General features: G+C 43.7%; 1 long non-coding RNA gene across 1 annotated transcript in view; it reads left to right on the top strand.

The window, feature by feature from the left end:
- LOC138759939 (uncharacterized) overlaps nt 1-21,485 on the top strand; it is a 36,504-nt gene extending 15,019 nt beyond the window's left edge. Inside the window, exons 2-3 of the long non-coding RNA XR_011355251.1 lie at nt 18,329-18,607; nt 21,073-21,485. This is a non-coding gene — a long non-coding RNA (uncharacterized lncRNA). The remainder of the gene's footprint in view (nt 1-18,328; nt 18,608-21,072) is intronic.
- The last annotated feature ends 2,525 nt before the right edge of the window (nt 21,486-24,010 follow it).

The raw sequence follows: 24,010 nt of genomic DNA, 5'->3' as shown, positions 1-24,010 counted from the left end.
TTAAGCACAGCTGGATGTCTTAACATGAATTTATAACCTTTTTTCCATAGGATCGATTTTGCTGTATTAAACTCCTTCCTCTTCTTTAAGAGTTCAAAACTTATATCTGGGTAAAAAAAATATTTTTTGACCCCTGTATTCCAATGGTTTATTATCTTCTCTAATTTTATTCCTTGCCCGCACCAGTATATTTTCTCTTGTCGTATATCTCAAAAATTTTACTAAAACGGATCTTTGTTTTTGATGTATCTGTCGTTTCGGAGCTAGTTTTCTGTGTGCCCTTTCTATTTCTATTTCTTCCTGCATTTCTGTCATTCCCAGGACCTTCGGGATGCATTCTTTTATAAATTCCTTCATATCTGTGCCTTCTTCATCTTCCTTCAGGCCCACTATTTTTATGTTGTTTCGCCTACTATAGTTTTCCAACATATCAATTTTCTGAGCTAACATCTCTTGTGTCTCTTTTTTTTGTCACTTACTTCCAATTTTCCTCAAGTCGTTTACTTCCATTTCTACAGCCGTTTTTCGTTCTTCAACATTTTCTACTCTTTTTCCTATTTCTGTCATGACTAGTTCTAATCTTTGCATTTTATATGCTGTTCTTTTCATTTTTCTTTTAATTGGACTAAATTCTAATAACAACCATTCTTTTAATGCTCTCATTTGTTCTTCAAAAAAAGCTTTATCTATATTCTGTTCATCTGTTTTACCTTCTATTTCTCTGTGAAGATCTTGGTCTTCTTCTTCCTCTTCTGTGTCTGTACCTGTGTTTGAGTATTCTTCTTCTCTTCTTTGTATTTGTGTCTATTCTGATTTTCCTGATGAGTTGCTTGTCTCACATTGTCGGGCCTCTTCTTGCTGGGCCTCTTGCTGTTGGACCTCTCCTTCTGAGCAGCTCATCTGTTGGGCCTCCTGCTGCTGCTCCTCTTGCCGTCACCCCTTCGACTTTCTTTCTCACCTGGTACTTCACTTCCTCTCCTGCCGCCTTCCTCATCTTCCAGCTGAGAGCCCTGGTGTCGGGTGTCCCTCAGCTGGTTGCACCGTGGTTGCCTGCTCCTCGGCTGAGCCCCCCTTCCGTTGGTGTTTTCCTTTACCTTAGATTGCGCAGTTGTACACTTTTGTTTGGCTCAAAGGGCCATTTTTGCAGTCCACCAGTCAGGAGGTCGCGACTCCGCAGGGCCAACACCAACCTCGGAGATTGGGCACTCTTTGCCACCACGGCTCCCTGTTCCTTCGTGCAGGTAAGGCCTTCTCCTTTCTTTTCCGGTGTCTTTTCTTTTTTTCCCCGTTGTTTTTACTTTTTCCTTTTTGGGTGCCATTTTCTTTCTCTTCTCTGCAACTTTATTTTTTATTATATATTTGTTGAACTTTGTCTTTTCTTGACTTTTTAACTTTTTTTTCTGGAGAGGGCTGGTTTTACCCTACCGGCCACTACTCCATCACGTGACTCCTTCGTCATCTGCAAACTTGATGACACTGTTGGAGTTGGATCTGGTGATGCAGTCAAGAGTCAGCAGTGTGAACAGAAGTGGGCTGAGCACACAGCCCTGAGGTGTGCCAATGCTCCGTAGAACAGAGCTCAACATTCTGCTACCCACCTGGACAGGCTGTAGTCCAGAATCCAGTTACAGAGAGGGGTGTTAAGTCCCAGCAAGGGTAGCTTCTCCACCAGCCTCTGGGGAATGATTGTATTAAATGCCAAGCTGACATCGATGAACAGCAGACTGGCATATGAGTCGTTATTCTCCAAGTGAGTTAGGACGGAGTGGAGGAACAAGGGTGCTTCTTTAGGTGAATTGAAATGGTTCCAGCATCTCTGGGAGTTGAGCTTTGATGTGTTCCATCACCAGATGTTCAAAGCATTTCTTAAAGGTGGAGGTCAATGCCACAGGGTGGTAGTCATTCAGGCCTGTTATCATGGCCCTCATGGGATGATGATAGTGGCCTTGAAACCCATGGGGATGATGGACTGCTGCAAAGTTGAAGATTGTGTTGCACCGAGGTAGCAACAAGCAGGCACTAAAAGACTAATCAACAGACTTTATTCCAGTAAAATTCTGAACACCAGTCCATGCCTTGGTCGCTCCCTGTGTGATTGGCTTAGGAGGGGCCAGCTCAGGTCTATATTCAGGTCAACTGATTGACAGCTGGCCAGGTGGAGTCAGCCCCCTAGGTGGTCTATTCAGGTCAGTTGTTTGACAACTGGCCAGGTGGAGTCAGCCCCTTAGGTGGTCTTCTTGCAGGTTTCTGAAACCATCACAGGGTTGGCTCCTGGTCAAAGGTCAGTGAGGGCATGGGTGCTGGGTACCTGAGGCGTCGTTGGTGTGGGCAGCGTGGTGTCTATCTGTATGTCTGTCTGTGGGGGGAGGGGGGTGGCCGGGTGGGTGTGGTCCACTAGGAGTGGGGTTCTCTAGAAGGGTGGAGGGAGGAGGTCGGCCCCCGGATCCTGGGTGGGTCAAGGGTATCCATGGTGGGGAGGTTGGTCTGGGTAGTCATGGTGGTGGGGGGGGCAGGGTTTGGGCTCCTGCTGATGCCAAATCGCTAGTCGAGACAGTGTCCTCACGGCCACTGGGGTACCTGATGTAGGCTTAGTTCTGGTTGGCGTGGAGGAGGAGCAACTGCTCAACCAGTGGGTCAGACTTGTGGGCCTCCACGTGTTTGTGGAGGAGCACCGGTCCCAGAGATGTGAGCCAAGTTGGGAGGGTGACCCCAGTCGCTGATTTCCGATGGAACAAAAAGGGCGCTCGTGAAGGGCCTGATTAGTAGCTATGCACAAGAGTGACCTAATGGCGTAGAATGCCTCAATAAGGGCCTCTTGCCAGTAGTCAACAGACCAGCCTTTGGACCTCAGGACCAGGAGGACTGCTTTCCAGATCACCCCGTTTTTGTGCTCCACATGCTCGTTGCCCCTCAGGTTGAAGCTAGTCGTGTGACTAGTCGCAATGCCTCGCACTACCAGGTACTCCTCACTCATGAAGCCAGATCCCCTATCTCTGTGGATGATCCGAACATGGTGAACATCTGCGTCAGTGCCTTGATAACGTTGGCTGTGGAAGTGAAAACGGGAGTATTTCTTTACGACCGTGAGGAAGTAGACGTTCTTGTTCTTGGAAGGCAGGGGGCCCTTGAAGTTGATGCTCAGCCATTTGAAGGGCTGAGTGGCCTTGATGATGTGGGCCTATGGTGGGCAGAAGAAGCACGGTTTGCACTCCTCACAGACCCTCCATGACTTGGTCATGGACCGGACTTCTTGGAGGGTGAAGGGGAAGTTCTTGGACTTGATGAAATTGTACAGGCGAGTGGCGCCCGGGTGACAAAGGGTGTCATGCAGTCCCTGTAGTTGGTTGGACTGCACTCTGGTGCAGGTCCGGGACAGGGCATCAGGGGGGTCGTTGAACTTCCCTGGTCTGTACTGGATTTCGAAGCTGAACATGGCCAGCTTGACTCTCCAGTGCAAGATCTTATAGTTCTTGATTTTGCCCTTATGGGTGGTGCTGAACATAAAAGCCACTGCACATTGGTCGGTGAGGAGGTTGAACCTCCTGCCTGCCAGGTAGTGGTGCCAGTGGTGGACCACTTCCACGATTGCCTGGACCTCCTTTTCAATGGCGGAGTGTCCGAGCTTGGAACCATGGAGGGTCCTGGAGAAGAAAACCACGGGTAACCCCCCCCCCCCCCATTGGTTGAGGCTGGCTGCGAGGGCAACATCAGAGGCATTGCACTCCACCTGGAATGGGGTGTCCTCGTCCATGGCATGCATCGTGGCATCAGTGATGTTCTGCCTGATGTGAGCAAAAGCTGCTTGTGCCTTGGGGGGGCGTGAGAAAAGGTGGTGGCTTGGGCCAGTGGGCAGACCTTGTCCGAGAAACAGGGGACCCACTGGGAGTAATAGGAGAAAAGCCCAAGACACCTGTGGAGGGCCTTGAGCGTGTGGGGAAGGGGCAGCTCTATTAGTGGACGCATGTGTTCTGGATCAGGACCAATGACACCGTGTTCCACCATGTACCCTAGGATGGCGAGGCGGGTGGTGCTGAACACGGCACTTTTCTTTGTTGTAAGTGAAGTTCAGCTCCTCGCCTGTCTGGAGAAATCTCTCCAGGTTAGCATGGTGGTCCTGCTGATCATGGCCGCAGATGGTGACATCGTCCAAATATGGGAAGGTTACTCTTAGATTTTGCCAGTTTTCCATGCAGTCCATCTCCTGCTGAATTACAGAAACCCCATTAGTGACCCCAAACGGGACCCAGCGGAACTAGTAGAGGTGCCTGTCTGCCTCGAAGGCGGTATGTGGTTTATCCCGGGAATGGATAGGGAGCTGGTGGTAGGCTGACTTTAGGTCAATCGTTGAGAAGACCTTATAGTGGGTATATCATTGACCGTGTTGGCTATTCGGGGTAGGTGTTCCAGTTGGGTGTACCAGTTAATGGTCTGACTATAATCGATGACCATCCTTGGTTTGCTACCCCCTTTTACCACTAGGACTTGGGCTCTCCAGGGACTGGTGCTGGATTCTCTGATACCTTCTGCCAGAAGCTGCCTCACTTCTGCCTTAATGAAGGCCCTGTCGACCGCTTAATAGTACATGCTCTTGGCAGCTATGGGCTTGCAGTCTGACGTAAGGTAGTTGAAAAGGGCGGGAAGGGTTACTCGTAGCGTGGAGAGGCCACAGGTGGGTTGTGGGCTGTCGCTGGGCTGCATCCTGTGGAGTGTGAGCAGTGAGAGGGGTCCGCCAAATGTGAGGGTGAGGCTTTGAAGGAAGTCCAGCCCTGAGGTCTGGGGCACAGAGCTGGGGCATGACCAGGAGCCTGAACCCTTGGTATGTTCCCCCCCCCCCACTGTCAGGTTTACTGAGCGCCGGAATCCATGGGAAATGTCCCTTTTTAACGTGGTGGACCCGAGGACCATCTCATGGTCCGAGTTGTTGCTCCCTGATGAATGTCATGAGTAGCAGCCAGCGGCTAACTTCCAGGGCGTGGGGTGTGTCGGATGGATGATCAGGTATGCACCCATGTTGACCATGTCATCCCATCGATATGGTGCGCGCGTTGTGGCAGTCGGCTGGCCCAAAATGGTGATGCCCAGTGGACGCATGTGGCATTGGTGTGGTCGGGTGACCCGACCGGTAGTGAAGCTGGAGGTGACGTCACTCGAATGAGCAGAAGTGACGTCATTGGTGCGGGTGGAAGTCATCCGGAGGAAAATGGTGGAGCCGCCCAGTGTGAGCACACTGCAGTGGTGCAGGTCGGTGGCTGGGCCGGAAGTGATGTCAGCAGTGAGGGTGGAAGTGGCGGGTGAGTAATGGCGTCACCCGGTCCTCGCATGTGGCAGCATTTGGGAGGGCTCCCAGCTAGTCGTAGAGGGCAGTGGTGCTCCTGACAGGCCTGGAAAGGCTCACCTTAGCGAAGTGGCCTTTCTTCCTGCATAGGGAGCGATGTGAATTCCTTGCTGGGCAGCCTTTGTGGGATTGCCTGTCTGACCCACACTGGGACCCACAGTGCTTACAGAGGCGAGCTGCACCAGTGTCTGCAATAGTCTCCTCCACATAGGGCCCTTTGGTGACAGCAGTCGTTTGCATCTGCCAGGCCGGGGGTTGGGGGAGTCGGGCATCGAAGACCTCTGCATGATGAGCTGCAGCCTCCAGGTTGTGGGCCACCTCCATTGTCCTGGTAAGTGAGGCAATGTTTTCCTCCAGCAGCTTCTGTTGGGCCCTCCTCGAGCTCAGCCCTCGCAAACATGTGTCCTGGATCAGTCGCTCCACTTCCCCTTCGGTCACCCCAGTCTTGATTTGTCTTGGGTGGGCAGGTTGGCTCATGCAGGGCCCCCAGATAGGCATCTGCCATCTCACCTGGCTGCTGGGACCTGACCTAATGCTGAGCAGGTACCGGGCGTAGACCATGTTTTTTGTGGGCTTGTACATGCTCTCCAAGATGGCCATCGCAGGTTCGTAGTCCATGCAGTCCTTGATAGCCTGGGAAGTTCATGAACCTAGCTTGGTGTGGAGCACAATGAACCATTTCTGGTTGGTGTTAATCACCTCCGCCTGTGTTAGGATGATCTCCTCAATCGCGTGACTCCAGATCTTGAAGCGTGCCTGGGCATCTGGGTGTTGGGGGTCAATCTCCAGGCTCCCAATCATCAGAAACTTCTCCATGGTCTCTCTTTTAAATTTTTACTGGAATAAATTGTGATATGCTGAGGTAGCAGCGAGCAAGCACAAACTCAGAAGATTGTACAACAGGCTTTATTCCAGTAAAAGTCTGAACACCAGTTCAAGCCTTGGTGGCTCCTCATGTGACTGACTCAGGAGGGGCTGGCTCAGATTTATATTCAGGTCAGCTGATTGAGAGTCAGACCCTTAGGTGGTCTTCCTGCAGGTACAGAGAACGCCCCCTGCAGTAGGCAGGGGGTCATATCACCACAAGGATGTTTGTCAGGACCTCCATCAGTTGGTCTGTGCAGTCCTTCATCACCCAACCAGATATGTTGTCTGGTCCCGCTGTCTTGTGAAGGGTTCTCCACACCCTATGCGGAGGGCCCGTTCACCAGGGGGGGGACACAGAGCTTTGTACTTTGTACTCTTTCAATCTTTTTTTAAATTTTTTTATTTTTCACAGTATGAACCATATTAACCAAAATACACACAAACATTTCCCTCTTGAATATACAGTGTCATTTTCTCCCTTTTTTCCCCCGTCCCTTCCCTCCCCCCTCCCTACCCACTAAACGTTCAACATATACAATACAATAAACCCATTAAACAATGTCATCACACAATGAAAATAAACAAGAAAATTGTGTCATCTACTTTTACACACTGGGTCAGTTCATTTTGTCATCTTCTCATTCTATCATTTTAGGGGGTGGAGGTCCGCAGTAGGCCTTCTCTGTTGTGTTCCATGTACGGTTCTCAAATTTGTTCGAATACTGTGACTTTATTTTTTAAATTATATGTTATTTTTTCCAATGGAATACATTATTATTTCTATGTACCATTGCTGTACTCTCAGGCTCTCTTCTGATTTCCAGGTTAACATTATACATTATTTTGCTACAGCTAAGGCTATCATAATGAATCTTTTTTGTGCTTCATCCAATTTGAGGCCTAATTCTTTACTTCTTATATTACTTAGAAGAAAGATCTCTGGATTTTTTGGTATGTTGCTTTTTGTGATTTTATTTAATACCTGATTTAGATCTTCCCAAAACTTTTTCACTTTCTCACATGCCCAAATTGCATATACTTTTGTTCCCATTTCCTTCTTACAGCGAAAACATCTATCTGATACTGTTGGGTCCCATTTATTTAACTTTTGGGGCGTGATATATAGCCTGTTTAACCAATTATATTGTATCATGCGTAACCTCGTGTTTATTATATTTCTCTTAGTTCCGGAGCATAGCTTTTTCCATTTTTCATTTTTTATATTTATGTTTAGAATTTGTTCCCACTTTTGTTTGAGTTTACAGCTTATTTCATCATTCTCTTTCTCTTGCAGTTTGATGTACATGTTTGTTATAAATCTTTTAATTATCATTGTGTCTGTAATCACATATTCAAAGCTGCTTCCTTCTGGTAACCTCATCCTGCTTCCCAATTTGTCCTTTAGTAGGTTTTCAGTTGGTGGTATGCAAACATTGTATGAGTTATACCATATTTATACTTCATTTGTTCAAAAGATAATAAGTTATTTCCCAAAAATCAATTTTCTATTCTTTTGATCCCTTTTCTCTCCCATTCTCTAAAGCAGGGGTGTCAAACTCAAATTCACAGAGGGCCAAAATTTAAAACTTGGACTAAGTCATGGGCCAAACTAAATATTTATTGAAAATTTTCAACAACATCTGCATATTTTCTCTTCTTTCAACATATGTAATGTTAAACTTTAGGATATAACTTTAGGAGGATAATGTTACAGGTCAGGAGTAGGTAGCTCAAGTTCACCCTTTGCTTGACCTGAGGGAAACATATTTGGTCCCTGTGGAGATGTAGTCAGCATTCACAGGCTGTGTCCATTTTGGCCTGCATCAGGACTCAGCATTTCCTGCTCACTCCTCAGGCTCTAGGCCTCTATTCACCCTCGACCCACCATCCCTCTACCTGACCAGTCCTTTACCCAACCTCTACTCATCCCTCACTCCACTCGCTCTGCCTCTACCCACCCCATCCTATACACGCCCCTCTACTGCCTCTCCCCTCAACCTGTTCCTCTCTCTACCCGTCTCTCACCCTCTAATCACCCCTCCCCTACTCATCCTGCCCCTCCCCTTTTACCTCTTCCCTATCCACCCCTCCTTCTACTCATCCCTCCCTCTAACTGCCCCTCGCACCACCATAACTTCCCCTGCCCATTACTCCTCACCTACAACCTCTGCCCACCCCTGCTTACCCACCCACTCAGGCCCAGCGCGCTGCCGATCAGCCTTTGCGGACAGCCACCATCTCTCTCTTCACATGCAGGGCCGAACCAGCCGTCCCTGGGGTACACGCGGGTGCAAGCGCTGAAGGCCGTGGTGACCGGGAGAAGTGCGCTCGCGCTGTGGAAGGGCCGTCCGGTGCCAGTCGCGCGGGGCTCATGCTGCCCGGGGGCTGTGCGCAGCCTGCCATGACCGTAGCGCTGACAGGAAATCACAGGCGCTCGCCAATCCGCTGCACCGCTCGACAGGTGGGAGAAGTGACTGGTTGTGCAGGGAGCCTTCCAACTGGGTTGCTGGCTGATGACATCGACAGACTTCTCGTGTTACAATTTCTCGTGTTACAATGGGGAAGGATGTGCAATGAAGGGGGAGGATGGTGGGGGTGACATTACCAAAAAACAGCATCAGCTCTCGCTGCAGGGCGGGCCACCTCTAATACATTTTTGAAATGATCTTGCGGGCCAAATATAATTATATCTTGGCCCGCGGGCCAGAGTTTGACATGTGTGCTCTAAAGGAAAGGTTATCTGTTGTGAAAGGGATTAGTTGATTTTGTGTCAATAATAATTTTGGTAGTTGGTAACTTGTTTTTTTTCCTTTCTATGTGAATCTTCTTCCAAATGTTGAGCAGATGGTCCAGTACTGGTGAAATTCTATGTTGCACCAGTTTTTTATCCCACTAATAAAATATATGTTCAGGTACCTTTCCCCTATTTTATCTAGCTCTAATCTGGTCCAATCTAGTTTTTCCCTTGTATTTTTTTCTCAAAACTTTCTTTATTAATTTTAACATATGAAGAAAGTAAGTAATTCACGTACAGAAAAAATACAAAATAAAGTAATACAAGTACAAAGTAACATAGTTAATACAGTACCAATCTCGGCATCTCCCCCTAACAACTAAAAACTAAGACTAAAAAAAAACTATTTTTAACCCCTAAACCCCCCCTCTCCCCACCCCCACAATAAAGAGTGAAAAATTAATACTATTAGTATAATAAAAAAAATAAAAAATATATATCTTAAAAAAAGATCGATATATATATAAAAAAACAAAAATAATATTAATTAAGTATTAATTATTAATCCAAAAATTTTTTACTATATAAGAATATAAATGAAAAAACAAAAGTAAAAAGAACTTAAACAAAAAAAAACCAACTAATAAAAAAAAACTCAAAAAAGAAAAAAAAAGAAAACATATATAGAAAAAATATATAATAAAAAAAAGTTTTTTAAAGAAAAAAAATGATTAATTCAAACTTATTTAAATTGTATATAATCGATAAATGGGGTCCACTTTAACTTATAAAAATACATCTTATCTTGTATAGAAAAAGTTTCCATAACCAAACAAAACTTCATCTCTGAATACCACCTATCTAAAGACAATACATTTCTATTCTTCCAAGTAATCGCTATACATTTCTTGGCCACTGCCAGCGCTAAGTAAATAAAAGAGATCTGGTAATTATCTAATTCTAAATCAATCACCGGTTGCATATTCCCTAATAAAAATATATCAGGGTCTAATACAATATGAAGATTATATAGATTATTAAATACAGATTGAATACCTTTCCAAAATTGTTGTAACCGATCACACAACCAAACAGCATGTAAAAAAAGTACCAGAAACCTGATCACAACGAAAACAAAGATCTGACTTACTAAAACCAAATTTTTTAAATTTTTCGGGTGTTAAATATAATTGATGTATAAAACTATAATTAATCATCGCCAATCTAGCATTAATCAATTTTCGAACACTATTATGGCAGATTTCAGACCAATCTTCTTCAGTTATTGTTCAACTTAAATGTTTTTCCCCATTTCATTTTATCTTTATCCCAATCTATTTTACTTTCACTTTCCAACAAAATACGATACAAACCTGATATATAACCCTTTTTTGGAAATGAGAGTACATATTTCTCAAAATCAGTATCAGACAGTAAATTCATTTGACGACCGCATACCTGTTTTACAAAAGATCTTAACTGATAATACACAAATATAGAATAACCACTTATTTCAAATCTCTTTTGCAATTCTACAAAAGAACAAAAATGACCTTCTAAAAAACAGTCAGATAAATTATGTATTCCTTTCTCCTCCCATTGTTTCAAAATAGTATTAGATACCATGAAAGGAACAAGTTGATTATTATATAATGGTAATCTTCCTGACCACTTATTTTTCAATCCCATTTTATGTAATTTACTTGTCCATAAATTCATTAAATGTTTCAATATTGGTACATCATAAGTTTGTAACAAATTTTTATTCCATCGAAATAAAAATTCATTCGAAAATTTTTCAGAAATAACTGCCAATTCTATCTGTGCCCAACTAGGCGTATCTTGTGTGGCCATTAATGCGCTAAGAAATCTAAATTAAGCTGCTTCATAATAAAATTGAAAGTTAGGTAGCCATAACCCTCAAAATTGAAAATCCCACATCAATTTTTTCAATGCCACCCTAGGAAATTTTCCTTTCCACAAAAAATCCCTAATTACTTTATATAAATCCTTAAAAAATCTTTTTTGTAAACAACAAGGAATTGATTGAAATAAATATTGTATACGAGGAAAAATATTCATTTTTATAGTATTAATTCTTCCTAATAAACCCAAAGGTAAATCTTTCCATTTAACTAAATCTGCCTTAATCTTCTTCATTAAAGGAAGATAATTAAGTGAATATAAATTTTGGTAGTCAGTATTAACATTAATTCCCAAATATTTAATTTGTTTCGTCCACTTCAAATTCGTAATATTTCTAAACATTGAATAATCATCTTTACTAATTGATAAAATTTCACTTTTAGTCCAATTAACCTTATAACCAGATAATTGACCATAAATCTCTAAGGAATCTTGAAGTGCTGGCAGAGAAACATCAGGATCCACCAAATACAGCAAAACGTCATCCGCAAATAAACTTATTTTATAATCTTCATTCAAGACTCTCATACCTTTGATACTATCATTCTGACGTATTAATTGTGCTTGAGGTTCAATAACTAAAGCAAACAAGGCGGGTGATAATGGACATCCTTGTCTAGTAGATCTTGTTAAATTAAAGGATTCTGAAAGCAAACCATTAGTAACAACTCTAGCTTTCGGATGATTATACAGAGCCCTAATCATACCAATAAATGAGAGACCAAATGAAAACTTATCAAGTACTTTAAATAAAAACTTCCATTCTACTCTATAGGATGCCTTTTCTGCATCCAATGAAACCACCATTGGATAATTCTTCTGAGATTTAGATCTATTTATCAAAGTAATTAATCGTAGAATATTATCCGAAGCATACCTATTTTTTTATAAAACCTGTTTGATCACGATGTATTATCTTTGGTAAATACTGAGCTAACCTATTAGCCATAACTTTAGCCACTATTTTATAGTCTACATTTAACAAAGATATAGGACGGTAAGAAGCTACCTGTAAGGGATCTTTATCTTTTTTTGGTATAACTGTAATTATAGCATTAGAACAGGACTCAGGTAATTGAAAAGTATCATAAAGTTGTTGTATTACATTCTTAAATAAGGAAGATATATCAACATAAAAAGTCTTGTGAAACTCAATAGAAAAACCATCTCCACCAGGCGCTTTTCCATTTGGCATATCTTTTATAGCCATTTCAATTTCACTATCCGTAAAAGGTTTATCTAACTCTTGTCTGTCTTCTTGAGATAACTTGAGATAAAGAGTCTATTGCATCTTCTTTTATCTCTTTACATTCAGTCAAATAAAGTTTTTTGTAAAAATTACAAAATTCATCGTTAATTTCTTTTTGACTAAAAGTAATACCCGATTTATTTCTAATAGCTGGTATAATCCTAGATAACTGTTCTTTTTTTAATTGCCAAGCTAATAGTTTATGAGCTTTCTCGCCCCATTCATAAAATTTATTTTTTGAACGATTCAACAAACATTCAAATCGATATGACTGTAACTTATTATACTTCAACTTTAAATTAGTTAATTGGATCTTTTGGAATTCAGTAGCTTTCTTTTGAAATTCTTTTTCACAGATTGTTATTTTCTTCTCCAAATCCTCAGTTTCTCTAACTCTCTCTTTCTTCAGTTTGGATGCATAACTGATAATTTGACCTCGTAAAAAAGCTTTCATTGCGTCCCACAAAACAAACTGATCAGAAACAGAGTGAACATTATTAGCAATGAATTCCTCAATTTGTTTTCTCAAATAAACAATAAATTCTGGCTTTTGTAGTAACATAGTATTAAATCTCAAGTGTAACTTGAGAACTTTGATATTCCAGTAATAACAATGAATGGTCCGAGACTAACCTTGCCTTATAATCCACAGATATAACCTTATCCTGTAAATGTGCCGAAATTAAAAAAAATAATCAAGTCTTGAAAAAGAATTATGTCGAGAAAAATAAAAAGAAAAGTCTTTCTGTGTAGGATTAAATCTACGCCAAATATCAACTAAATTCAAATCTTTCATCATATTAGCCATATGTATTGCCATCTTAGATTTCTTAATTACCTTTGGATACTTATCCAATAACAGTTCTAATACCATATTTAAATCCCCCCCAATCATCACATTGGAATTAGCTTGTCCCAATAATAAAGATATTTCTGTAATAAAAGCAGTGTCTTCAACATTTGGAGCATAAACATCAATCAAAGTCCAGGCTTCATTAGAGATCATACAATTCAACTTAGGTAGTCTTCCTCCATTTTTCTCCTCATCTTGCAATTGAAACGGTAAATTCTTATGTACCAAAACCGCAACTCCTTTTGCCTTTGAATTAAATGAAGAATAGAAGACTTGTCCAACCCAGTCCCGCTTAAGTTTCAAATGTTCTTTATCTGTCAAATGAGTTTCCTGTAAAAAGGCCACATCTACTTTAATTTTTTTAAAATAAGCAAGTACTTTCTTATGCTTTATAGGATTATTCAAACCCTGAACATTAAGAGAAGCAAATTTAAATTTTGACATGTCTTTCAACAGTTAGAAAAAAACCCTAACTCTTACCCCCTTATCCTCTCTTAATACGATCAAAAAAAAGAAAAAAAAGAAAAGAGAAAAAAAAAGGAAAAAAAAATATTTTAACAAAAAAAAACCCCTTCACTCTTTAATCTAATAATACAAAAAAAACAAAAAAAAATGGGTAGGAGATTAAAAATACCCCCTCCCGTCTAAACCGCGCAATGTGGTAACTCCCAAAAAAAAAATGGGTGTGAGATAACTCTCACGTAGCAGATGACTTTCAGAAAATAGTGCCTATCCAGTTCTCTCCCCCAACTCTCACTTCATCTTAAGCTAACATCATCATTATTTAATATCCCTTTTTTTTTGAAAAAAAGCATTAGAAAAAAAAGGACAACTCTTCTTTTAATCAGCTCCAACTGCCGAGTCACCATTACGACCATTCCTTCTTGGAGGACGGCTCTTTTCTTCCATCTCTTGTCTCCTTGGAGATCACGGTGGACTATATCTCTGTTGAAACTGAGTGATTGGCAGCTCTTGAGCAAATGCTATAGCTTCCTTTGGAGAATCAAAGAACTTTGGTTAGTAACCATCTTGAAAAACCTTCAAAACAGCTGGATATCTAAAGGTTGCCTTATAACCTTTCTTCCACAACAACTCTTTAGCAGGGTTGAATGCCCGTCGTTGGAACATAACCTCTTGACTCAAATCCGCATAAAAGAAAACTCGATTATTTTGAATCATCAAGGGTGATTTTCTCTGTTGTGCATTTCTAATAGCCACTCGTAAAATTATTTCTCTGTCATAATAATTCAAGCAACGAACCAAAACAGGTCTTGGACTTTGACCTGAAATAGGTCTTCTACGCAAAGCTCTGTGAGCACGTTCCAGTATTATACCTTCCGAGAAATGTTCTTGACCCAGCACCTGCGGAATCCATTCAGTAAAAAATTTTCTTGGGTCTGGTCCCTCCATACCTTCTGGCAAACCAATAATCTTTATATTGTTCCGTCTGGATTGGTTTTCCAAATAATCAATCTTTTTCACCAAATTTTTATTTTGAGTTTGTAAGTCTTCAACCATTTTGGTCACATCAAGAACTTGATCCCGTATTTCGTCTATATCTTCTTCACACGAATTAAATTTATCTCTCACTTCAAGCTTAAAAGCTCCAAACTCAGCCATCTGTTGAGAATGTATTTTCACCAAGGTATTAAACCTAGTACCAAGTTCAGTCATAATCTTGGATAATCCCTGCATTGTATAAGATAATTTAGATTCAAGATTCACAAGAATCTTTTCAATTGGAAGAGATTCTGGCTCAACAGATTCCTGCTTCTTCTGCATAACCAAAGGATCTTCTGTTCCTTCTTTCATTCTTGTTGCCTTCCTTGTAGTATGACTGCGTGTGGAAACCCCAGCCACAGCCTCTCCAGCAGTGACTGGAGGACGCTGGCCGGGGTTTTCCCCAGTCCATAATGTATTAAGTTCTCCCAGTACATCAAGTTGTATAGGTACTTCTATCTCAAGAGGTGCAGTTTGCAGCGCCACCACTACAGTTGACAAATGCCTTTCCCCAGCCGGTGTTTCAGCTGGTAATACTTCAGTTGATGATACTATAAGCGGTTCATTCATAACATTGCCGTCAGATGCTACTGCGCATGTGCGAACCTGAGTAACTCTTTGTTCTAAAGGCTGTTTGGCGCCCTCTTTAGGGGGCTTTACCGATGTAACATAGAGGTCTGCATCCGAACACTGTACCTCTCACCTGGAATCCATTTCACGCTGAGTCCCAGTGTTTTTTCTACAGGTAGGCTCCAAAACTTGAACTTTTGGAAAATGTAATTTTTTGATGATCTGTTGTCTTTTTTTTTTTGCTCTTTTTCACCAATTGTACCATCAGAAGTTAAATTAACAGCACTGAAGTTATCTAAACTTTTAAAGAATTTTAACGGGTATTTCTAGACAAAACAATAAGATAGAGTCAGGAGAGGACTGGAAGGCACGTCTGAACCTTACGCCATCTTGCCACGCCCCTGTTTTTCCCTTGTTTGATAAAAATCTGAATACAGTTCTTTTAGCTTGTTCTGTTTTAAGCTGCCAAGCTAGTATTTTGTGCTTTATCTTCTTTATGTTCTTCTCCACCTTATACGTTTGTAGTGTTTCGTATTTTATTTTTTTGTCTGCCAATTCTCCTTTTGTTATATCTTCCCTTGTTGCTAGTTCTTTTTCTGTACTTACTATTTTCTTTTCCAGCTGATCTATTTCCCAATGTAGTCCTTCTTCATCTTAGTTACATAACTTATTATCTGCCCTCTGATGAAGGCTTTCATTGCATCCCATAATATGAATTTATCTTTCACTGATTCCATATTTATTTCAAAGTACATTTTAATTTGGCACTCAATCAATTCTCTAAAATCCTTTTAAGTATTATGGAGTTTAATCTCCATCTATACGTTCTTGGTGGGATGACCTCCAGCTCTATTGCTAATAACAAGGGTGAGTGATCCAATAATAATCTAGCTTTATATTCCGTTTTCCTATCTCTCCCTTGGATATGGGCTGACAACAGGAACAGGTCAATCCTTGAGTATGTTTTATGTCTACTTGAATAATATGAGTATTCCTTCTCCTTTGGGTGTTGTCTCCTCCATATATCCAAAAGTTGCATTTCCTGCATTGATTTAATCATAAATTTGGCTACTTTGTTCTTTCTGCTAGTCTTTTGCTCTTTCAATCTTATTGATATCTTTCCTGTAGTTAGGTGACCAAAACTGCACACAATACTTCAAATTAGGCCTTATCAATGTTTTACAAAATATCTTATGCCAGTAGCCCCTGATCAAATCCCTCCCATATAATTATTGTTATTAGTTGAATGAACTAACTAAATTTAGCAGCTTGGCCACTGTTATATTATCTGGGTTGATGGTACTGAATGCATTGGCCTGCCATACTATTCAATGCTGGAAAGAAAGCTCCTTCTGCCTGTTACAGTACTCATCGTTTCCTTGAGCACTTTCACTCCATCCTCTGGAACAGGAAGGACCTTGCACCCACTGCAATTGCATTGCAGCCACCGTGCTCGCAACCGCACACTGTGCATCCATGAGCTCCATGAGGGCGCTTTAGTTGAATTGAGCACTAGCAGGGAGCAGACGCCATGTCATGGGCTCGCTCTCTCTCTCTTAATTAAAGAGTGTACAATAAAGTTGTTTGGTTCATCTCATCTACTGACTCGTCTAGTTATTCAGCACGCAGTAACAAACAGATCTCTCAGTGGCGAACCCCTTTAATTCCACACATGTTGCCGCACTGACACATCTGTCCATGGCCTCATGCACTGCTTCAAGTTGGAGGAACTACACCTTATATTCCTTCTCGGCCTGCTCCATCTGGACGGCATCAATATCGACCTCCAATTTCCGTTTACCCCCTCCTCTGGTCTCTTTCTCTCTCTCTCATGCCTCTTCCCTCCTCCAACTGCCCATCCCCTTCCATTCTGAGAGCTACCCCTGCCCCTCTCACCTCAGCTTCTTTCTATTCTACCCTCCCATCTGCATCCACCTATGACCTCTGACCTGTTAATCTGTGCTTCCCCCCCCCCCCCCCCGCCCTTTCCCTCCCCCACCTTTATTATTCAAGCATCTGGCTGTTTTTTGACATTCGTGATGAGTGGTTCAGGTCCGCAGTGCTGACTGCCTTTTATTTCCTATGGATGCTCAGATTTCAGATTTATTGTCAGAGTACATACATCCCGTACAACCCTGAGTTTCTTTTTCCTGCGGACGAGGCAGAATTACCACAAATTTGGTAGTGCAAAAAAAAGTACACAATGTACACATGTAAACACAAATAAGTGTAAACAAACTGACTGCAATAGAGAGAGGAAAAAAATCCAATAAATTACACAAGTAAGAGTCCTTAAGTGAGTCCCTGATTGAGTTTGTCATTGAGGGGTCTGATGGTGGAGGGGTGGCAGCTGTTCCTGAACCTGGGGGTGCGAGTCTTGAGGCACCTCTACCTCTTTTCAGATGGCAGCAGTGAGAACAGAGTGTGGGCTGGGTGGTGTGGATGATGATTGCTGCTAATCTCCGACGGCAGCGTTCTCTGTAGATGTTCTCGATGCTGAGTTTCTCCAGCACTGTTGTGTCTGCACTGGACTCCAGCATCAGAAGATTTTCTTTTTAACCTCCTACTGCCTGAGGGGATACGCCCTGTACCCACACTGTGCAGGTATTGACATCTCCTGTAACTTCCCATCTTCCCCAGAGCAAAAGCATCACATGTTTAAAGTATGGGGTGGGGGTGGGGTGGGGGGGAAAGAAAGCTTAGAGGCATAGAATATAACAGAAACAGGCCATTTGGCCCATCTAGTTTGTATTGCACTATTATTCTGCCATTGACCTGCACCTGAGCCATTGTCATCCATGCCTCCCCCCACCCCTCATCCATGCCTCCCCCCACCCCCCCCAATCCATGTACCTGTCCAATCTTCTTTTAAATGTTGAAATTGAACCCACATCCACCATCTCTGCTGGCAGCATGTTTCATACTCTCACTACCCTCTGAGCGAAGAAAATTCCCCCCTAATGTTCTCCTTAAAACATTTCACCTTTAACCCATATCCTCAACCAAGAGAGATGTGTGGGCCAAATATTTTTCCACAGGGCTGGGGAGGGAAGTGGAAGTATGTACTGTACAACAATGCTCCCAGATAGACACAGGAATATGAAGGGAGTAGTGAGTTAAGGATCATGTGCAAGCGGCAGGTTTTTAGTTGGATTTGGACAGCATGTTCAGCACAGACAGTTGGGACGAAGGGCCTATTCCTGTGCTGTACTGTTCAATGCTCGTTGTCTCAGAAACCATAGTTTTAATCCTTCAGCAATACAGAATCTAAATTGTGGAATTCCCTTCTCACAGGAGTGTGAAAGCACCTTCAGCTGAAGGACTGCAGAGATTCGCCGCCAGAGACAACCAGGAGTTAAATCAGGTTTTTGATGTTTGCCAGACACTAGGTTCAAAGAGATGGATCCCTCTTGTTGCTGCCTTCAGATGATACTGGTATTAACGATACAATCCCGCCATCTGTTGGCCTCATTATGCACTTCAGTCAGCCTCCAATGCACAATCTGAGGTCAACAAGGGAGACTGCAGATGCTGAAAAACTCAGGCAACACACATGTTGGAGGAACTCAGCAGGTGAGGCAGTGTCCGAAGAAGGCAGCAGAGGGAAGAGGTAGAGGTGCCTCAAGACTTGCACCACCAGGTTCAGGAACAGCTGCTACCCCTCCACCATCAGACCCCTCAATGACAAACTCAATCAGAGACTCATTTAAGGACTCTTACTTGTGCACTTTTAAAAATTCTCTCTGTATTGCATAGTCATTTTGTTTACATTTATTATCTGTTTACAGTTCTTTTATTTGTTTACGTGTACAGTATAAGCTGGATACAATGTTTTGCACTACCAGTAAGCAATCAAAAGATGAAGTACAGAATATCATGTATATTATATTTTAATGGATTATTCTTTCTTTGGCTTGGCTTCGCGGATGAAGATTTATGGAGGGGGTAAAAGTCCACGTCAGCTGCAGGCTCGTTTGTGGCTGACAAGTCCGATGCGGGACAGGCAGACACGGTTGCAGCGGCTGCAGGGGAAAATTGGTGGGTTGGGTGTTGGGTTTTTCCTCCTTTGCCTTTTGTCAGTGAGGTGGGCTCTGCGGTCTTCTTCAAAGGAGGTTGCTGCCCACCAAACTGTGAGGCGCCAAGATGCACGGTTTGAGGCGATATCAGCCCACTGGCGGTGGTCAATGTGGCAGGCACCAAGAGATTTCTTTAGGCAGTCCTTGTACCTTTTCTTTGGTGCACCTCTGTCACGGTGGCCAGTGGAGAGCTCGCCATATAACACGATCTTGGGAAGGCGATGGTCCTCCATTCTGGAGACGTGACCCACATAAAACGGACCTTGACAAACAGGATTAATGCTCTAACTTAATAACATCAGGTTGAATAGAAGATGTCCCACTAGAAGCAATATAATAAAAAGTGATCGAACAGGTACTTGGATACATAATTGAAGGGAAAGTTACGTCATTAGAGGAAAGAGCAGGCATCTGGAAATAATTGGATTGTACTAAAGAGCAAGCAAGATGGGCTGAATGTTCTCCTTCTGGGCTATGGATGAGACTGCTACAATTATGACTACTGCATTAGTGGTGCTTGGGAAATCCTGTAATGCTTACACAGAGCCACACATCCTTTCTTTTCAGTGACCAAGTGCCTCCTTCTGACTGCCCAGGAGGTGGCGCTGGTGTGGCTCCCCACTCCATGCCACAGACCATCTCTGCCTGTCAACACCTTACCACTTAATTACTCTTTCCCAGCTCGACAAGCCAATTTCCTCTCATTAATCCCGGCAAATGAGTGAAGTCACTTGCTTCCTCCTCCTCCATCCACCCCCCACCCCTTTGGTTTCATTCAAGAACAATGTCTCTTTCTCTCAGGACAGATACTGCAAACCTAGACTCCTCTCCCTCTCCACCAGCACCACAGCTTCCTGACGCTGGGTGTTTGTCTGTTGAACCCTGTGGTTTCTCAGCAACTGTGCAAACAACAGATTGGCAGTGAACTAATTCCTCCTGTTAATCAGTGATTGCTTATCAAAACAAAATTATGGAAAATCCTGGGATTTCTTGGGAGTGATTCAGTCAATGAGATACAATGTTTTCCAACAGCTATCAGGCTCTTGAACCACCCCATATCAACCTGACAGGATGCTTTCAATGACGCACCTGTAGATGTTGTGGAGAGATGCAGATGATATGTCAAATGTCCTCAGTCTCTTGAGGTAGTGCATGCACTGGTGCATTTTCTTTGCCATTGCATCAACATGGGTGGACTAGGACAGGTCACTAGAGAGATTGACACCGAGGGACGTGAATACAAATTCCAAGATCTCTCAGCTGACCACAAAGCGCATTTGTCCTTGAAAAGGAGTGGGCACACATAGCAGTCCTTCTTGTGATAGCATTCACAGCATTCTATTGGAAAAGTTCTGTGATTTAGACCTAGTGACAATGAAGTTAAAATCAGGATCAGACATGAGTTGGTGGGGAAGGGTGACATTTCAATGCATCTGCTGCCTTATCCTCAGTGGGAGGGGTTGCAGATAGAGGAGGTGCTGTGGGAGAAGTCTGTAGAGCCTGGGGTCTAGTGCAGGACTCTAAAGTGCAGGGGAAACTCAGCAAGTCATACAACATCCTGAGAAAGTAAAAAACAAATGACAATGTTCACAGCGCTCATGTTGAATTCATGGATGGTTTGAACAAAGAGAAAAGAGAAATGCAAGTAAGCTGTCTGGCCTCATGAGCCAGCGCTGCAGCTCAATAGGATAATTTTTAATGAGAGGCTGGAGAGATTCAACGGGTCAGACCGCATCTGTGGAGAGAAAAGGTCAGTCAATATTTCAGGCCGAGACCCTTTATTGAGACTCGCATTTAATCCTGATTCCGGCTCTCGACCTGAAATGTCAGCCATCCCTCTACCTCCTTCAATGCTGTCTGACGTGCTGAGCTCCCCCAGTAGACTGACTGGCCCCCAGATTGCAGCACCTCTGCAGTCTCTTGTGTCTCCACATCTAATTCCTGTCCTCCATTCTCCTTTAGATCGATCAGCATATTCCTCAACTTCCCCAAGAATCCTGCTGATCACAGATGGCACACAGTGGGATGAAATAAACTAAAGATGGCATCCAGTGGTAATCTGAGTCTAATTCTGCCTTTCTCAACAGCGGCCATACGGCCTTCCTGGGGGCCACAGCACATTTAAGAGGGGTCACGGGCTAAAATCAGCAGAAGAATCCAACTAACCTTGAATGCTTCATAGGGAAGGGGGCCCATAAACTCTGAGCAGAGACCTAAGGAGGCCACAGCCAAAAAAAGGGTTGAGAATGGTTAACTCACGTGAGAGCCAGGAGCTCAGCATTCCTTGCAGGGGGCCTTGAAGTAAGTCTGCACGCCTGCAGGTGGCGGCATCTGGCTGTGCTGAGGAGATTGGATTCAGACCGAGTTCAGAAGCCTCCCCACACGACCTCCCATTTTGTATTCCAAAGGGAGGTTTAATTACAGCTTTTAGAATAAATCGTTTATGAGCATAGGCACTTTGTGCATTCCTTTGTCCAGATTTTACAGTCCAGATTTAGGTATGACACAGTCAGGCAGCTGCAAGAAGAGATCTTGAACTCAACTTGGTTCGAGAGCCAGCAACAGCTGTGTGCCAAAGTACAGGAAATCAAAGTGCACTTTGATATTTTATGTCTGTAAGGGAAGCCATTTGGTCTATCAGATCCACACCATTTCCCAGAGGAACAATTTCATCAATCCAATCCCCCCAGCTTTATTTCCCTGTTGCTTTGTGACTATCTCACCCTCGACACCATCAACTCCCTCTCACCCCCCACATCAACTCTCCCTCATGTTTCATCAACACCCCTTGCCCCCATCAACCTCTTCACTCACTATCAACTCCCCTCACCCCATCAACTCAGTCTATCACTCACCAACACGTCTCACCCCATCAACTGCCTCTCATCCCCATCAACACTCTCTTACCCCATCAACTCTCCCACTCACACTCCATCAACTCTACCTCACACCCCATCAACTTCCTCTCACTCACCATCTACACCCCTCCCACCTAATAACTCCCCATCACCCCACATCAACTCCCTATCAGCCCCCCATCAATCCCCCCATGCCTCCATTAATGCCCTATTAACTCCTCCACACTCCCCATCAACACCCTCTCACGCCCCTATCAACTCTCTCTCACACCCCATTAATCCACCTTCATGCCCCCATCAACTCTTCCACACCTCCCATCAACACCCTCTCACACTCCCATCAACTCCCCCTCATTCCTCACCAACTCTTCCTCACTCCCCATCAACACGCCCTCACTCCCCATCAATACCCTCTCACTCACCATCAATTCCCCCTCACTACCCATCAACATCCTCTCACTCCCCATCAAATCTCCATCACTCCCCATCTCTCCTCATCAACACTCCCTCACTCCCCATCAACTCCCCCTCACTCCCCATCAACTCCCCTCACTCCCCATCAACTTTCCTTCAATCCCCATCACTCCCCATCAACTCCCCCTCACTACCCATCAACTCCCCATCACTACCCATCAACACCCCTCACTCCCCATCAACTCCCCCTCACTACCCATCAAATCCCCCTCACTCCCCATCAACTCCCCTCACTCCCCATCAACTTCCCCTCACTCCCCATCACTCCCCGTCAAATCCCCATCACTCCCCATGAACTCCCCCTCACTACCCATCAAATCCCCATCACTCCCCATCAACTTCCTCTCACTCCCCATCAACTTCCCCTCACTCCCCATCAACTCCTTTTTTGTCTAAAACAAGTTGCTGGAAACATTTGTGGAGGCAGAGGGACAGCTTTAGGTTGAGCTTCTGCATTAGGGTTGGAAACATTGACTCTCCCTTTGCCTCCATGGATGCTGCCTGACCTGCTGAGTTCCTCCAGCAAGTTTTATTTTCATCCAGATCCCAGCACCTTCCATCTCCTGTGTCTCCTTCCCTCAACCCCCGGTTGATTCTTCTTGCCATAACCTCTGCACTTGGACAACTTACAGCAGCCAATCACCCCCAGCATCCACCCCCTCCCTACCTCCACCCCCACCTGCACTTGTTTGGGATATGGGAGGAAACTGGGGAAACTCATGCAGTCATGGGGAGAAAGTTCTAGGATCCTTTCACTTTGCCATGTACATCAATAATTTGGACAAGGAACAAGTTTGTTGATGACAGAAAATATGAGTTATGGTGGACAGGTTCCCTGGGTTTACAGCAGGATCTCGATCAGACAGGGAACTGGGCTGAGGAATAGCAGACGAGTTCAACTCGGAGAACATTACAATACAATACAGGCCTTTCGGCCCACTATGTTGTGCCAAACTATGTGAACCTACTTCAATCTAAGCCTTCCTTCCCACACACTCATTCCCTCCATTTTTCTTATATCCATGTACCTGTCTCTTTGGCTTGGCTTCGCGGACGAAGATTTATGGAGGGGGTAAAAAGTCCACGTCAGCTGCAGACTCGTTTGTGGCTGACAAGTCCGATGCGGGACAGGCAGACACGATTGCAGCGGTTGCAGGGGAAAATTGGTTGGTTGGGGATGGGTGTTGGGTTTTTCCTCCTTTGCCTTTTGTCAGTGAGGTAGGCTCTGCGGTCTTCTTCAAAGGAGGTTGCTGCCTGCCAAACTGTGAGGCGCCAAGATGCACGGTTTGAGGCGATATCAGCCCACTGGCGGTGGTCAATGTGGCAGGCACCAAGAGATTTCTTTAGGCAGTCCTTGTACCTTTTCTTTGGTGCACCTCTGTCACGGTGGCCAGTGGAGAGTTCGCCATATAACACGATCTTGGGAAGGCGATGGTCCTCCATTCTGGAGACGTGACCCATCCAGCGCAGCTGGATCTTCAGCAGCGTGGACTCGATGCTGTCGACCTCTGCCATCTCGAGTACTTCGACGTTAGGGATGTAAGCGCTCCAATGGATGTTGAGGATGG

This window comes from Narcine bancroftii, chromosome 4 (assembly GCF_036971445.1).
Source record: "Narcine bancroftii isolate sNarBan1 chromosome 4, sNarBan1.hap1, whole genome shotgun sequence".
Lineage (NCBI taxonomy): Eukaryota > Metazoa > Chordata > Chondrichthyes > Torpediniformes > Narcinidae > Narcine > Narcine bancroftii.
This window is presented reverse-complemented; position numbering and strand designations above follow the sequence as displayed.